The sequence below is a fragment of the Vicugna pacos genome, chromosome 6, assembly GCF_048564905.1.
Source record: "Vicugna pacos chromosome 6, VicPac4, whole genome shotgun sequence".
NCBI classification, from domain to species: Eukaryota; Metazoa; Chordata; class Mammalia; order Artiodactyla; family Camelidae; genus Vicugna; species Vicugna pacos.
Window position 1 is genome coordinate 3,526,810 of NC_132992.1, and position 17,079 is coordinate 3,543,888.

At 52.8% G+C, this 17,079-nt stretch overlaps 1 protein-coding gene and 1 long non-coding RNA gene across 2 annotated transcripts in view; one reads left to right on the forward strand and one right to left on the reverse strand.

Moving 5' to 3' along the window:
• Positions 1-17,079, forward strand: part of MEGF11 (multiple EGF like domains 11) — a 332,515-nt gene that overhangs the window by 87,773 nt on the left and 227,663 nt on the right. The gene's annotated exons all lie outside the window — the stretch shown is intronic.
• On the reverse strand, positions 6,138-8,157 carry LOC140697064 (uncharacterized). The gene is made up of 3 exons (XR_012073881.1): positions 8,078-8,157; positions 7,845-7,982; positions 6,138-6,278 (listed from the first exon to the last, which is right to left on the reverse strand). It is a non-coding gene; the product is annotated as an uncharacterized lncRNA (long non-coding RNA).

The following is a 17,079-nucleotide window of genomic DNA, read 5'->3' on the forward strand; positions in this document are numbered from 1 at the left end:
ATTCTTCAGCCAAGGAGCTCTTCCTCCATGTCCTGCCTGTGAGGTCTCACCGAAAAAGGGGTGGCATCACTGCGTGTGTACCACCCACCTGATGGCTGCAAATGCTCTGATGACAGAGCCAGCAGAGTGGGCACTGGCTGGGCCAGGGTCCCAACAGGCCCTGCCTTTTTGTCCTAGGTGATCGTGAGCAGCCTCAGTTTCCACATCTGCCAACCCAAGCGCTGGACAAGATCACCTCAATGACCGCTTTCAGCTCTAACATCCTGCTCTGTGATTCTACTTTGGCCCTTGGTTTTCCCTGAAGGGGATCTTGTTGGCTGTCAGAGAACTTGTTGGTTCCCTGGGGAAAGACAGGGAGCTTCTGCTGGAGTAATCAGGAAAGGAAGGTGTGTGTGTGTGTGTGTGTGTGTGTGTGAGAGAGAGAGAGAGAGAGAGAGAGAGAGAGAGAGAGAGAGAGAGAGGGAGATGGTTGTTAAATTATTGAACTGCTTCCATACTGGTTGGTAAACAGCTGGGCTGCTTCCTCAGGTCCCCCGAGGCTGCTTCTCGGCCACCCCAGGCTCTCCTTTAGACCTGCCCTCACTGAGACCACACCAAGATCCATCAACTTGAAGGGGTATCTCCTGGCCCAATGGGACGGCGATTGGTCAGTTCCTCTACCAGTTGTTAAAGATTTTGACTGTCACCCCCTTGTGTGTGTCTCTCTCCCACAGAGTCCCTAACAGACAGGTGGCATTTTAGAGCTGCCTCTGTCTCTCACATCCCTCCAGCGCTTTGCTTCTCACCCTAGGAAAATAAATATGATCCCAGTAAATAAAAATTAATAACTGCATCTTCATGGCAGGGAGTCACAGGCAGCCTAACGGTGGGCTCCCTGTTAAATCCCTGGGTTATTTATAACCCAGATGTTGACAGGTGGATCAGGAATTTGAGCCTGTTCCCTTTCCCCTCTTCTCTGAAGACCCCGTGTGCTGATGAATTCCGCAGCCCCTTGGCTCTTCGGGGCAAAGATTGTTCGTCCCCGGCTCCGGAAGAGATGGCTTCTAGCGAGGCTGACTTGAGCGCAGCGAGACGGAGAGCAGGAGCGCGCAGGGCGGGGGGCACGGAGTGCAGCAACAGTTCAGGTGTTAAACTGCTGAGGTGGAAAATTGCTCTGACAGTTATGATGTTGTTGTTTCGGGCAGCAAGGGTTACACTATCATTTACTTCAGCCACGCCTGCTGGCGCTGCTGGGCTGCCTGTCTCACGCAAAGCTGCTCATTGCCGGGTGTCAGAGCTGGGTTTTCCACCTGTCTCTGGGGAAGCAGGTCACTGGGGAGCTGGTGGGCAGCCCAGCTGTGCAGGTGGCCATCCTCGGGGAGCCGGGGTTGGCAGGACCCTGTGCATTGCTCCCCTGAGGTGCTGATACCCATCACCAGGGACTGCATGGGAACCCAGAGCCGGCCAGTGAGAGGACTGGGGCTGCTGGCATTTGGGGAGCACCCCCATGGACCAGGCTCCGAGTAAGTTTCAGTATGTGCATGAGCTCCTGGGACACTCTCTGCCACCCTGGGAGGAGAGGTGACAGGCTTGGGGAGAAGCAGATTTCTCAGAGAGCACAGCGGGAAAACGGAATCAGAGCTTGAGTCTGGTCTCCTGATTCCGAAGCCCTGACCCATTACTTCTCGGAGCTCCAGGCGCCTCCTGAAGGGCGGGGTGAGAAGTGGTTCCTCCCTACCGATTCAATGGCCAAAGGGAGCCGGAGGTGCTTCCTTGGATCAGACCCTGTGTCGGAGCTGGTTTGTTTCGTGGGCGTTTCATCAAGTCAAGGAGATCCTCTTTGCAGCAGCCCACCCACTAAAGAGCTTTCATCGATCATCTATTCAGCTCCAAGTGAGACACAGCTGGTGCTGTGGGGAACGAGGAAGCCACATACACCGGTGCCCTTTGCCCTGAGATGTTGAGAGCCTGGGTGGAGAGCAACCAGGAATGGGCGTGGAAGGGCAGTCTGGGGTGTTAGAGGTTTTCTGTAAGAGGACTGAGGACGGGGATGAGGGGACTGAGGACCAGAGAAGGGGTCCTGGAGGGGATGGGAGCAGGGAGGGGAGAGGTGACTCACGGGTCCACCCAGGGGACGGTCGTTTGCATGCATGAGGAGGATGTGCCCATGAGCAGAGCGGAGGCTTCAGCTGGGACTTCAGAGGAGTGGCTGCCTCTCAGGCCTGGACGCCCCCTGCCATGGCCTGGCCCTGAGGGGCTCATGCCTGGGCTCTGGGTCCCCACTGTCGACGGAGCAGGCTGGTCCTTGGGATGCGTGCTGGTCACCACTGCCATCCGGCGTTGGGGCAGGCAGGCTGGGTTGTGACGTCCTGCTGCCCAGGGGCCATGTGCGTCCCCAAGGCCGCAGTGGGAAGACAGCAGTGGGGTGTCCTAATGATGGGGAGGACACCGTTCTCCTGTCAAGGGAGGGGAGACTTCCAGAAATCAGTGGTTCTCTCTGTGGAGACTTCAAACACAGGAATGGTCCAGAGAGAAATGTGGTCAGGCCCCCACAGGGCTGAGGAGCGAGGATCTGGGGAGGATGAGGGCTGCCCTATCCTCGGAGGATCCCAGGCCAGACCCCTCAAGGTGTCAGATGTCAGGGGTCAGCCCCAGCTTCTGAATAAGCAAGCTGCAGAGTAATTTCTACCTTCTCCACCTTGGCAGGTGATACTGGGGGTGACTCCCACAGCAAAGGGAAGTCCTGAATCAGGTGGAAGTGGGGTGGGGAGGAAGGGGGAGGTCTGGGGTCCAGTCCTGGCTCCTTCATTGAGTGGCTCACTCTTTTTGTGTCTTTATTTTGTCTCTGAAAAATGGGGACCCTCTTCCGAGCCCTTCCTAAACCCATATGAAGACACAAAAGATGCATTGGAGGGAGAGGTGTGACTTGAACCCAAAGTGGGTTTTTATTGAACAAATGCGGATACCTAGGCTCAGGGACATGCTCACCAGCTACTGCGTCACCCTCCCAGGTGACAGGTGCACGTTTTCCGGAGACCTGGCCGTGCCCAAGCTGGGCTGGGAGCTGGAGGAGGGGAGGGAGGTACAGTGGTGCTGCAGAGCAAGGCCTCCTGGAGGAAAAACCCAGGAAGCAGGCAGGGGCTGCCAAGGCGCGACCTTGGAACCTGGAGCTGGGCCGGTGGGAGGGGTAAGGAGTGTCCTGAGGCACATCTGCCTGCGCTCTCCTCACCCCACCCCCTGCGTCAGGTCACTGTGCCGCTCCGCTCAATGTCCACGATTATGGTCCTGAAGGCAGCCAGACGCTGGAGAGCATCTGAGCGGCAATGGGGTGGGGAGGCGGCCGACCCCTGCTCCCCCACTCCCGTCCCAGAGCCTGCTCTCTGCCTTGCTATGAATGGAGCTGGGAGCGGTGCTCCTAGCCCCCGGGAGACAGGGGACTATGGGGCTGGGGCTCCCTAAGCCGGAAGACTCTCCCTCAGCTTCTCTGCTTGGAAACTGGGGGTCCACCACACATAATAACTTGTTCTCTCTGGGAGAGGCATTTGTTGTAGGAAGTAAGGAACTTGTGAGGGAGCAGGAGGGGAAACTGAGGACTCCTCGGAAGACCAGGAAACTGAGATTTTGCCCATCATTTCAGAATTCTGGGATATCAGCCTGGAACAAGTGATTATCTGAGGTGGGGAGCTCTCTTGATGGATTAAGACCCAGAGACGGGAGTGATCTGCCCACAGGTGGTGGCAGAGCAGGACCTGAAGCCAGTGTCCTGAGCCCTGGCCAGGGCTCTCTGCCCGTGTCCCCACCTTCCTGCTGGTAGAGCTCAGTCTGGGTGACGAGACCTTGATTTTCCTAGGGAGCGCAGCCAAGGCCCCAAGGGAGAGGCCAGCAATGGTTTGTGGGTGCCGAGGTGGGGCAGGTGCTGGCTCCTCTCTTTGCTGTCCTCCTTTCTGGACTTGAAAGGAGCCTCAGGGGCAGACCTTTCTCTGGGGACTTTGGTCAGGGCTCTGGGGTTTCCTGGCACGCAGCCTGTGTTTTTGGGGGTGTCTCAGTTGATCGAGATGTTCCGTCGCCACTCAGGGAATTCCAAGTAAGTCAGAGGTGAGAGGCTGGACAATCCTGCAATATTCCCAGTGCATTTGAAGGCAGAAAGGGCCCCTCCTCAACGTTTAAGACATTCCTTCCTTGTGCCTTGAATCTTTCCTAACTTCCACCCAAACTGAGGGTGATGGTGGTTGGAAAGAGGATGCGACTGACTGATCGCTGAGTTTTCATCCCAGTTTAGTCACCGAAAAGGGGCATGATTTTGGAGATCCCTTTCTCTCTCTCTTAGCCTCAGTTTCCCCATTTGAAATAAGGGGTGAGAAGATTAGGATTCAAAGTGTTCTTGCCTTCACACCCTAAGCTTCTGCTAGCTTCCCAGAAGAACCTCTTTATCCGCTTACTTATTCTTTCTTTCAGCTAACAAGTCTGTATCGCGTGCCTACTATATGTAAGTTACTCTCTTCTTAAAGGATCGGTCTTCCCTGCCATGGACACGGAGGGTCAGCTTCCTCAGGTTACGCGGTTACCATAACTGGGGAAAAAGCTCCCCTCCACAGGCTCTGCACCTCCTCAAAGAATATTAATTATTCTCCAAGGAAGTCTTCATTCTGAGTAGTTCTCTTTCTCTGGTAATTAACATTACATGTCATTAACAGTCAGGGAAACATTGCATGATCAAAGACAACATAATTCGTAGCAAGATTCTAAGGAATAGCACAATATTTGTTCATTATGTTATTGATCCTTATGGTCTGGAATGTCCTAATTATGCTGTATCCCAACTGGATCCCACCGTGCCTGCTGGGCTGGCTTTGAACTGCTGTCCTCCCCTTGGGTGGCCCGGCCCCTGCTCTGGGGCTGGTGGGACCACAGCTTTCAAAGGGATCAGAGAAGCTTTGTCTCCCCAGAGCCACATGAAAGGGGGAGCTGGTTGGGACGGGGCTGGGCGGGGGGGGGGGGGGGTTGCGGGCTGCTTCTCTGAGGCTCCCGCCACAGCTCTGACTGAGTCAATGAGAGAAGTGTAATATCTCGCTTTAATTAGCCAGATGCTGCTAATTGACTTCTTAGGGGCTCCAGCGGGCACTGCTTCAAGGGAGCAGCGGGATGGGCACTCCTCTAAGCCCAAGGCCACTTGCTGCTTCTGAAGATCGCAGTATGGGTGATGCCCCGGCGGCCTGATGGGCTCCGGGAAGCCCCCGGCGGTTTGGGCATCAGCGGGAGTGTCTGGGGTGAACCTCCCCGCCTGGCTGTAAAAGTGCTAAATGAGGTGGTGGATTTCAACCAGTGGCATCGTTACAAAATGATGCTTGTTTCTTAATTGGCTGTATTTATGAGTGGGCCGAGCTCCCTCCCTCGTGTTGAATCCTGCGGTTAACCTCTGCAGTGCATGCCAGTAGCCTTCCTACCCAGTAAGTTTTGTCTGAACCATGGGGCTGCATTCTGAGTGATGCTGTGGAGGGATGTTGTCTGTCCAGCTCAGGAAGGTCCTGGGGGTGTGAATAGGGGCGGGAAGATATGCTTAGTCTGAAAAGAACCATGGACACCACCACCAATAATACTTAAAAACAACTTCTCCCCAGGCTGACTCATTCCGTTCTCACAAAGACCCCTTGAAGGAGGGCCCGTTAATATCCCTGCTTTATGGACGGGGAACCTGAGGATCGGAGAGACCCATGACCGTCAAGTTTACAGGGTCAGGCAGAATCAGGAATCAAGGCTGTCGAGGCCGTCTGGCGTTACTCCCCACCATGCCACGGAGGGTTTTTCCTAAACGTCTTTAGAGGATATTTCTGGAGTTTATTGATGCCGCCAATCAATGGTCCCCATCAATGGAGCTCCAGGATGCCTGCATCTCTGGTTGTGGTTATTTGGGAAAGGGAGGTGAGAGACGGGAAAGAGCCGTGGGCAGAGGGGAGCGGAGCAGGCTGAGAGAGTTACGCCCTCCAGGCACAGACACCTGACACACACACACACACACACACACACACACACACCCGCCCCGCCCGCCCCAACCCGTCCTGGGCGTGTCTTTCCTTCTCTTCCCTGGTCTTTCCAGCATCTTCTTGTAGCTCTGGGGACTGAGGCATTCACTGGATGGTGAGGTGACTTCACCAAGAGCCTCCCACTTCTCAATGGCTAAACCATGTCCGGGAACAGCCGTTATTTATTGATTGTAGGGGGCTGGAAGTGAAGCAATGGGAGGGATGGTTCCTGCTTCCAGCAGCCTCCGCTCTAACAGGGGATGTCAGATCATGGGACTCCTGTGGGGACGGAGGGAAGGCGATCAGAGACCTGGCACCAGACCTGTCCATTCTGCCTGCCCCAGCCCTGCTCCATTTGATCCCTTCTCTCCATATCTCAGCCAGCAGGAGATTGCTTCTTTTTCTTTTTCCTCGTTTCTCTGTATATTCTGGGACCCCTGCCAAGGGAGCCTGGGAAGGGGCACTGGCCAGAGGAAGGGGTAGAGAAGCTGAGACCTGAAGTTCTCCACATAAGAAGTTTCACATAAATGCGATCATAGCATACTTCGTTTTTTCTTTAACTTGTCTCCGTCTTCCTTCCCTCTGCCTCATGCTCTTACCCTCTGCCCACTCAGGAAATCTCTGCCAACATTCCGCTCTGTATCCTTCCATGTCGTATAACTCTAACCGTATACAAACGTGTGTGTGTGCGTGTGTGTTTGCAGACTGTTTGCTTTAGAAAAACAGGATTCTATTATCCTGCCTCTGACACTTTTTCCCTTCCCAGTACCTGCTGGAAATCCCTCCAACTCAGCTGGTGTTGTTCTCATGTATTCCTTGTATGGCTGCCAAATAGTCCATGGTGTGGCTATCCATCCATCATTTAAGAAAAATGATTTTCCTATTAACAAGCATTCACCATCTTTCTACCTTTTTTTTTCTTTAATCGGAAGAAAATCTTTGGAAATTACACCTTTGGCCAGATCAATCCCTTACTTAAACCTTCCAGTGGCTGCCTGTGTATCTCAGGACAAAGTCGTGGCTCATAGGCATGTCATGTCCAGGGCTTAGCAAGCCTCTGCCTCAAACCGCTGCCTCAAACTCTGCTCCAGCCAGAATGAGCCGGTTTTGCTTCCTGCAATGCACCCGCTCTTTCTCCCCCTGCCCAGAGCATCCTGCCCTACCCGGCTAACCCTTCTGCTGCTTTTGGATCTCAGCAGATACGCCTCTTCTTCTGGCCAGTGTCCCTCCCCAGGTCCCTTGTCAGTGGCCTTGGGGTCTCCTCACAGGAACTGTAACTTCCTGGTCACATGTTCTCTCTCCTGTTAGCATCTGACTTGACGTGTTATGTATCTGGGGCCTTGCCTCATGTCTGCACTTACTGGATGCTTCTGTGTGGACTGAATGACTGGATGAAGGGTGAAGCATCAGTCCCTGTGAGGAGGCTGGCGAGAACCCTGGGCTGGGCCACTGTGTAAGGTGCCAGTTGGAGGGGGCAGTGAGTCAGAACTGAGGATCGGGGATCAGGGCAGAAGCCAGATCGTTAATGCCTGAGCCTCCATAGGAGGCAGGGGTTGGGGAGGACAAAGCCAAGTTGGGGCTTTGTAACAGATGAGATGCCTGAGGTTCACCTTTGTGTCTCACTGGCAGCCAGAGAGAGTCAGGGGATTATCTAGGGACTTGGCAGCTGTGACCCAGCTACCATCCACCCCCAGTGCCAGATCAGGAAGGGTGTCCATGTTATGCCTGCCTTGGGAAAAATGGCTTCAGGAGTGGAATTTTTCAGTGTGTTTTCAGGTGGAAGCTTTATGGGAACGAGAAAGCAAAGGCAGAGGGATGGGTAGAGAGGGGATGAGGAGATATGACCTTCCTTAGACAGTGCCGATCTTTATGAACACCACAGGACCAGGAGCTGGGAAGCCCAGCTTGCTCCTCTGCATCTGCTGTCCTCCAGCTACTCAAAGTGCACTCCAGGGACGCTGCCAGCTGACCAGCTGCGGGGTCCTACAGTGAGAGAAGAACAGAAATTGAGTGAAAGCACTAGGGACCTGAAAGCAATATGACATTGGTGGATTCCTCTCATTGGACGGGGCACATACCAGTGTGGGAGGCTGGAGTGGTGAGTTACACGGGGCCTGAGCTGCATGAGATCATGCAGGTAGGATCACGTATCAGTGCGTGTCTTACTGCAAATTATAAACAAACTGTTCTAGACTATGAGGAACTCCCACCGAAGCAGTGGCCGTCGGCTTGTCTCTCTCTCTCCCGAGGGCAGAACGAGAAGACAGTGGCCTGTGGGAGAGATGGACATCAGTTGGACATCGGTAGGAATTAAAAGTTGTAATTTGCTGTCACTGTTGTCTGGAAGAAATGAAGACTTTTGCTCTGAGGTCTTGAGAGACACTGTCCCTTGCTGCCTGGGGAATGGAGGCCATCCTTGACATTCTAGAACAGTCTTCCTGCTGGAGGTTGATCATGATAAGTCCCTGCTGCTGTGCCATTTATTATACATTTTAAGGCACTTTCCTTGCGTTCTCTTTTTGACCTTTACAGCCATCCTCCACATAGATCAAAGCAAGACTTAACAGCCTCACTTTGTAGAACAGCCGGTTAAGAATCAGAGAGGTTAAGTCAGTCTCCCAAAGCTACCCAGCAAATTTAAAACAAAAAAGGTTAAGAAACAACCCCCAGGGTTTTTATCAATGAAGGCGGGTGTGCGGGAACTGAAGGAGAGAGCAGTATAAACAGTGGCTACTATAGGGATTGCAGTTATATTTTTGAGTCCTTACAGGGTATCAGATACCGTGTGTAATTACGTCCTTTAATTTTCACAGTGGATACAATTACCATCTCTGTTTGCAGATGAGGAGACAGAGCCTCTGCGAGATGAAGTTACTTGTCCAAAGTCACTCAGCTGCTAATTAAGAGAAGTGGTTCTTGATTCAGACTGGCTGACTCAAGAGCATTCTCTACCCCGTAAGCCAGAGGACACCCACACATTATCCCCCCAGGGACCCCAGCGTGATAAACCCATTCTTGTGACTCTCACAGGTAGACGCTAAGGCTTGGCCACATCAGGAGCTGGGCCCACACACCCAGTGGAGTTCAGCCCCTCCTTGCCTGGGGTTCAGGGTGGGTCTTGCTGATTCTCAAGCCAAGCTTTTCTGGCACATTCCGCAGCCACTCGCTGCCACAGCTCTGCCCCAGGGCCGGCAGGTGGGCAGGCTGTGCGGATGGATCAGCCCACGCGTGGGACCTAGTTTGCACCGTTCCTCTCTCTCCCCGCGGTGAGGACCAGAAAGCCGAATGCGTTCCGTCCAGCAGCTGGCAACTGCTAATTATTAACGTCCGAGCCACTGGCGGCAACCTGTTATGTCACGTCACACGCAAGATTTATGGCCACTTTGAAAGTGGCTTTGAAATGAGACAAAACTCAATATTGAGTTTTTTTCATCTCCTTCTCCCTTGGGCTTTCAGGGCATATAATATCTGCTTCCTCCTCATTAGCATATTTCTAACAAGCGCTTATTAAGGTGAATTTCATTGCAGTGCTCAGAGTTTTCATTAGAGGAGGCAGTGAGTGGGAGGGCACGGAGCGCAGATGTGGGACCTCAGGGCTCTGGGACCAGGGCCGGCGCTTGGCTCCAGCCTCTTAGCGAGCTCTGCTCTCCCATCCCTGCGGGAGGGGGTCCCACTGCTTTTCCCTGTGGGACTGGGCAAGAGGAACTGTGCCTGGTGACAGGCAGGCCACCACTCTACTTTGAGCCTCAGTCCTGTCCCCTGTACGGTGGCCAAGCTCTGTGGGGCTGTATCCTCAGTGCCTGGCACATCAGAGGTGCTCAGTAAACAATGGGGGAGTAGATAGGCGGGTGGAGGAAAGAAAGATGGGGCTCTCTCCACAACTGGGATCGGCCCTGGATGCTAAGGTACCTGCCTGTGGGGGTGCCAGTAAAGGTTTGCTCATTCACCACCTATGATTGTGCTCCGGTGGTGTTGACTGGTGCCCAGAGCACTTGTACCAGCCCTGGGGTGGCTGGGAGAGCCGTGTGCCCTCTGCTGTGTCTGTTGCCATGGAGATGTACTTGGGGGAGGGTCAGTGGGCATTCCTGTTACCCCAGCTCTGCCCTCCCCCTTCTGCTGGGCCCGGCTGGCTTCTTGGAGGTGGCGGGCAACTTCACTAATGGCTCAGCAGACCCCTGCTTCTGCCGCCCAGTACCCTCTGATGGGGTCGGGGTGCCCTGTGAGTCCAGGGCAGAACCAGCATATTGGCTGGAAGCGGGTCCGAGACTAAGTACCTGTGCTCTGGGGTGAGAAGTGAGAAAGAGGCAGAGAAAGGACAAGGCCACCCTCTCGTGGGCTTTCCTCTTGATGGTGGTCACAGCCCCTGCCTTCAGGGAGTCTTCGTGGGTGGTGCCCAAGCTCCACCCACAGAAATTTGGTTTTAGTTGGCCTGGAGTGAGGTCTCAAGCATGGATATTTTAAAATGTTTCTAGGTGATTCTAACATGCAGCCGGGGTGGGTACCACTGCTCTGTGTGTGTGTGTGTTGGGAGGAAGGAGTAGGTGTCCTGCCTAGAAGGACTGATTTTCCCCACCCCATCCACCAGCTGCGCGGGCAGCCTCAGCCCTGCCCCGAGCTCTCTGATGGGGGCGCTCTGATTTCTGTTTTTGCAGTTCCCCGGGGACAGAGGAGGTGCCAGAGGAAAGGAGGAGGTGCCTGCTGCTACCTCTGGACAAGTGTTCCTGTGCCACCTGGGCCCCACTCTGCTACTGAAACTCTGGGCCCCTCCTCACCCCCTGAGTCCCACCTCAGGGTCCGCATCTCTGATGGGCTCTTGTAGGATCCAATGAGACAGAAGATGGGGTGTGCCTTCTAAAAAGCCCCCCTAAAAAGTGAGGGGTTATTAAGATTGGGGAGACTCTGCCCACTAAGCTGTGCCATCCATCCTGAGAGAGAGGGCTGGTGAAAATAGTTTCTGAGGGCCCAGGAAAGCCGGGCAGAGAGAAGAGACCAGGCTGTGATCCCGGCGGCCTCTGTAGAGCAGAAAGGTAGATTCTGGAAGCTTTCCTGCAGCACCTCACTCTGCCTCTCTGTTGGTTGCCTCCTTTGTGCCATCTTAGCGGAGGAAAATAAATGCCCGCAAGAAAGGCTGAAGGAGAAGGCAGGGAGGGACCCTGGCCAGCCAGCAGCAGCCCTTCTCTGCGCCCGAGGAGAAGACCTCTTTGGGACAAGGGCTGGGTGAATGGGCTGGAAAGGCAGCAGACACTGGGGCTGACTGAGGTGAGGGGCAGGGAGATTCAAGGTGCTGAGAATCCAATATGGCCCAGGGAGCTCTCACCATCCCCCTGCCCCCAGGCTGCCTTGCCCCTCAAGGAGGCTCTTTCTACTCAGGGGTCTCCCTTCCCTTTCCCAGTAGGTGGTGCAGTGGGAAGGGTCCTGGGTTTGGGGTCCAAAGACCCAGATGTGAGGTCAGCTGTATCTGTGAGCAGCTGCATGACTTTGGGCAAGTCTCTTTGCTCCCAACCTCAGTTCTCTCGTGCAAAAACAGAGACCTGCTCATTGATTCATTGATCCAATCATTGGCTAGTTGACAAACATTTACTGACACCTGGCACTGTGCCAGGGGCCAAGACCATCCCCCGACCCCTGCTGTGGGAGGGCAGTCCTCCTCCTTACTGTCTGCTCTTGCTGCAGAAAAATCACTGTAGAACTTCTTAGAGCTGCAGAGGACCTTAGCTAGAGTCCAAATCTGGCTCTAAAATTACAGGACTGTCAGTTGATGTCCTCTTATAAATGGAGAAACTGAGGTGCACAGAAGCCATCAAGAGCCTTCCCATGGCTGGTGGATCAAACTCAGGCCTTTAAGCCCATGTCCTCTCCTTAGGTCAGACTACCCAACTGAGAAGTGATTCTACAGCCCAGAGAGGTGCAGTGACTCATTTAGGGTCACACAGCTGATTATTGGCAGACCTGGGGGAGAGAGACCTGGTTCTGGGTATCTCTGTCCCTGGTCTGTTTTCCTCAGCTCTTGGCTGGGTGTTCAGCTCAGGGCAGCCTCAGAGCCCATGGGCCACCTGGTCAGCAGATCCTGTCCCCTCACAGGTCCCCTCAGCAACAGCAACATCAGGCTGGCGGCCACACTGCTCACTCGCTCTTCCCACGTTTGTCTGCCGCGACACAGAGAGGCACAGCTCTACCGTTTGGCTTTAGTGATTGCTCCACAGTGGGGGAAATTGGTTCGAAATGAATTTCTCCGCTGCCGTCCTCCCTTGGGATGACTTTTATCCTCATCTCCACTTTGTGGAGTGATCCAGAGTCTGGCGTGCGCCTGTTCGTCTAGATACGTCCTTTTTGATGCAAAGATGTTGGTACAGCCACTGCTGAGCCAGAGGTTTCTTGAGAGCTGGGCTGTGGTGGCTGCAGAATTCCACAGTGCGCTGCCTCTTCCCGGTTGCCTCGGTGGCATCCTGGCATCTGCCTGCTCCACGGACTGAGCTGAAAGTTAGGGGCTAGAAGTGCTTTTGCTTGTTAAGGTATTAGAGTATTTTCTGAATGGGGCCCTGCTCATCTCTGGGGCACAAACCATGGCTCTGCCTTGCTGGGGAACTGGCCCCTTCGGCACTAAAACTCCACGTCCTCTGAGGGTGGAGGAGGTTTGGGGGGCCATGTGCTCAATTATTGATCCCATTCAGATCTCTTACCAGTTATTGCTCCCTCCCCACCTGGCTAACCCCAGGGGTAGACAGTGAGAGGTGGGGCTTATCCCCTTGAACGCCTGTCCCCAGTTTCTCCCTTGATTCCTCAAGTCACAGTGGAGGTGAGATTGGTACATTTAAGAAGGTGGTTAGGCTAAGGGATGACACAAGGGAAATACACATGGAGGACATTGTAAACAAAGATAATCTGGTCCAGGGGGTCTGGCATCCTCACCTGCAACCTCGGCTACACTCAGGACCATCACTGCCCTGTTCCTGTAGTGGAGGCACACAGCCTCTCACCCGTCTCCTGATGTCAGAGCCATAGGGACCTTCCAGACCATCTAGTAGTTTCTCAGTTAGGTTCAGGAGAGAATTGAGCCGTATGCCATCCCCTGTAGGGAGTGGACTGGCTTTTCTCCTATGCATCTAGAATGGTATGAGTTATGTACCATTCTTGGGAGAGCTGACAAAATAGTCACAGAAGTAATTTTTTGGGTTCTGTGGTTCAGATGAAGAACCAGCTAAGAAAGGCTTCCTCTCAGCTCACAGAGGACGATGAAACAACAGGGAGGCAGGAGATTGGCCCAAGATCCCACAGTTGGCCCAAGCCAGCCCTCTTCCCACAATAGCATAGGACACCCTCTTCCTCTGCTCAGACTCAGTGAGAATGGAGGAAGCTCTGATCCAATGAGATGACCCCGTCCCTCCCCCACGTGCCGCACACAGCACGTCTGGACACATACTCACATACACAGACGTGTGCTTGTATGCACCAGATGGGAAGGGCAAAGACATACCTGGCAGCACGGTGATAGACAAGCAGGCAGTCCTGAGTTCAGATCTGGTTCATGCACTTCTAAACCGTGAGCCTCTGTGTCATCACTTGCCAACGGAAATCATAGCACCTACTTCTCAGACCTGCTGTGAAGACGAGGTTGGCCAGGTGCCCAGCTCAGTGCCCAGCACAGGACAGGCTCTCGGGAGCCATTTATTTCCTGCTTTCCTCTGGGGCTCAGTAAGATGCTCCATGATTGATGAGAGAATAGAACGTTCAGTCTTGGAGTCAGGTTCTTATCCAGCAGGGTGTATTAACAGAGCATCCTTAGTACGTGCTCTTAGGCATTGGTACACAATGCTCACTTGATCTCAAACTTCAGTCCTGGTTTGCTAGCCAGCTGTGCACACCCAGCCCCCCCGGATCCATCTCCTACCTGCCCTCACTCCCCTTTTCTTTCTGCCCCCTCACCACCACCGCCCCCATCTTGGCGTGGCAAAACGTCTATGTCAGAGGTCAGTCTACCAAGCTTGTGGCCTGCCTCCCGTTCTTCCCATCCCACTGAGTCCCTCTACGTGTTACGGCTGATTTAGAAATTTGTGGGCACGCCAGAAAATTAAAACGTTGGGGAAGCGTGGTTAGACTTGGCACAAGCTTCCCGTTTTCTGCCTATCGGTGATTCAGCGTATTGGAGGTTAGTGCCTCACGGCTCGAGCTGCCTGCAGAAAGGGCAGAAAGTGACTTGGAGAAGCCAGAGTCAGAGAGGGGAACATGCCCTGCCTCCGCCTGGCCTTGAGGGATGGGCTGTTCACATTGCTGAGTTTCCTGTTGAGCTGGAAGTTAGGCAGAGAAGACCATTCTATGGTTGGGGCGCTTGCTGCCAAAGCCTTTTGTTTGTTTGTTTGTTTGTTTTTCTGCAATTGTGCCCATTTCCTTTCCTGCCTTGATAAGTGGATTATGGTGAGTGTCATCAACTCTCTTTGAATTGATTAGGATTTGGCATGATTTCAGGGCCATCATTCCTCAGGGCCTTGTCCTTGTTCGGGTGTGGGTATGAAGTGAGGAAAATGAAGCTGAATGAATGATGGGCATAGAAGCTAGCCCCGGAAACTGCTTTTCCGGAGAGAGAGAAAAAAAAAATCCGGGGTGGAAATGCAGCGATGAGTGTGGCCCATGACTTTGGTGGCCCCCCAGTTAATCAAAGACTCCAGTTAATGGAGGTTGGGCTGCATTTGCTCTCAGACACTGGTGCCCCGGAGGGCCTGTGCCCGGCTGGGTCTAACTCAGCAACACGGCTCAGATCCTCCTAACTTCCTCCCCACAACCTGCCACGCCTCTCTCAGGCCTGATGCCTCAGTCGGCATTGTTCCATGGAACCCTCGGAAGGAACTGCTCTGACACGTTAAGCTTTGTAATTTAGCACACGCTGCGCATATATGCCCCCAGACAAAAGAGAATTGATTTATAATTCTCTTAATGGAAGCACAGGCTTTAGTCACTCCAGAAATAGATCATTACCTCTGCCACCCTTTGTAATTTTTTTCCCTCTCATTTTTTTTTTTAAACACTACCGTGGTCTAAAAATATGATGTTTCATTTCATCCCTCTGTCCTTACCCACTGTTGCCAGACATTTCTTTTTAGACCTTTAATTTATGGTGTGTTTGTTCTGTTTCGCTTCATTAATTAATGTTCTTCCCAGGTCCCCATGCCAGAGTCTCTGTGTAATGCTCTCTTACAGTAAGCAGGTGCTTCCATCCTTAATAAGCAAGTTCCTGGAAAATACTGAAATAAACAACGCATCATCAGGCCAGGAAAACAATGACTCTGGGAGTCGTGTGCCATTCCACGCATTAAACCTGGGGAGATGAGGCTAGATTTGCATCTGGGGCGGTGCTGTTTTAGGGGCTCCTTCCTTCGGGAAGGGGTGCCGAGTACTGATGTTCTGGAAGGTGAGGGAGTGTCTTGCTCCTCCAGGAAACCAGAGTTCGGAGGAACCGTTTTCTTACAAATGCTCGTGGCTGGGAGGATGGTTGTCAGGCACAGCATAGACCAGAAACGAAGCCAAATTGGCCTCTGGTTCCAGACTTGGAATCATATCCTGCTTAGGCTGTGGAACAGCAGGGCCTGGGCTGGGCTGAGTTGCAAACTTACTGAAATTCATCTTGAGTCGCTTTCTCTGTGTTCTGGCGGACTTGCCCCACCCCAAGGAGGCGATCCTTTTCAGGGGATCCTGATAAACTCATTCTCTGTCTCTGCACATCCCTCTCCCCCAGGAGTACCGCATCGCATCCCCCCCGCTCCTCAGCAAGAGGGTAAGGACCACATTTTCCTCAGCGTTTTACTGTCTACAGGCCCTTCTCATTAGCCTCCTCTCTTTGGCTTCTCAGGACCCTGTGAGTCAGGTTCTCTCACTATTTCCACTTCACAGAGGAGGAAGCTGGGACTCCCAGAGGTTAAGCCACCTGCCCAAGGCCGCACAGTCAGTGAGAGGCCGAGCTGGGGTGAGGACCCAGGAACTGGGGCCAGGGCCCTGGTGCTTGTTACCCTGGAGGAGCAGAGCCCGTGGGGAAGCAGGCGCTGGAGTGAGGGTGAAGCTCCCTGAGCTGACCTGACCAGGCTGAGAGCCAGAATTAATCAGTGTCATGGACGAAGGGCTGCAATGAATTTCTTTTAAAATCTGAATACCTGGTTCATCTATTGTACCAGATAGAGCTGACAAAATCATAAGTTATCCATCCATTTTCTGTGTCATCAGATCACTGTGGGTCTTCGAAATGGCATAATGTTTTTAATCACAGCACGGATACAATCACAGCACGGACACATGCCATACAGTTGTAATGGCAACTCCCGCCCCCCCCCCCAGCTTGCTGGCTTCCAGGGCTGCCTGGACAGCTCCATCAGGCACCCTGTGTCCCCAAGGGTAGCGGGCTCAGGGCTCATAAATCCCTGCTCTTTGGGAACATGCACCCCAAGGAGCAGTGAGCGGTGTCTGCGCCCAGAGGAGGGTAAGCTATGGGGCACCGACAGAGGGCCCTGCCTCCTTTGCAAATTAAGATGGCTTTATTGTGGTTTGTCAAATTGAAGAGCTGAGTCCAGCTCATCCCAGAAAATGCAAACAGAAATGTGTAGAGAACAAAGTCAGTCACCTAAAATCTCATCACCCAGACACCTTTGTTAATACTTTTAACATCCTTCCGGACATCTCTCTTTTCTTGCTCACTCTCAACACACTTACCGCACACACACACAATGCAGTTGTAAAGTTCATGCTGTTTTGTAACCTGTGTTCTTCACATATACATCAGGGTCCTCTTTACATGTTAGTGAACTTACGGATATTATCTTAATTTATTTTTTTATTTCCACTGGTTTTTTTTTTTTCAGTTGAAGTATAGTTGATTTACAATGTTGTGTTAGTTTCAGCTGTTCAGCAAAGTGATTCAGTTATATATATATATATATATATACACACACACACACAATCTGTTCTTTTTCAGATTCTTTTCCATTATAGATTATTACGAGATATTGAATATATTTCCCTGTGCTATACGGTAGGTCTTTGTTGTTTATCTTTTTTATATATAGTAGTGTGCATCTGTTAATCCCAAACTCCTAATCTA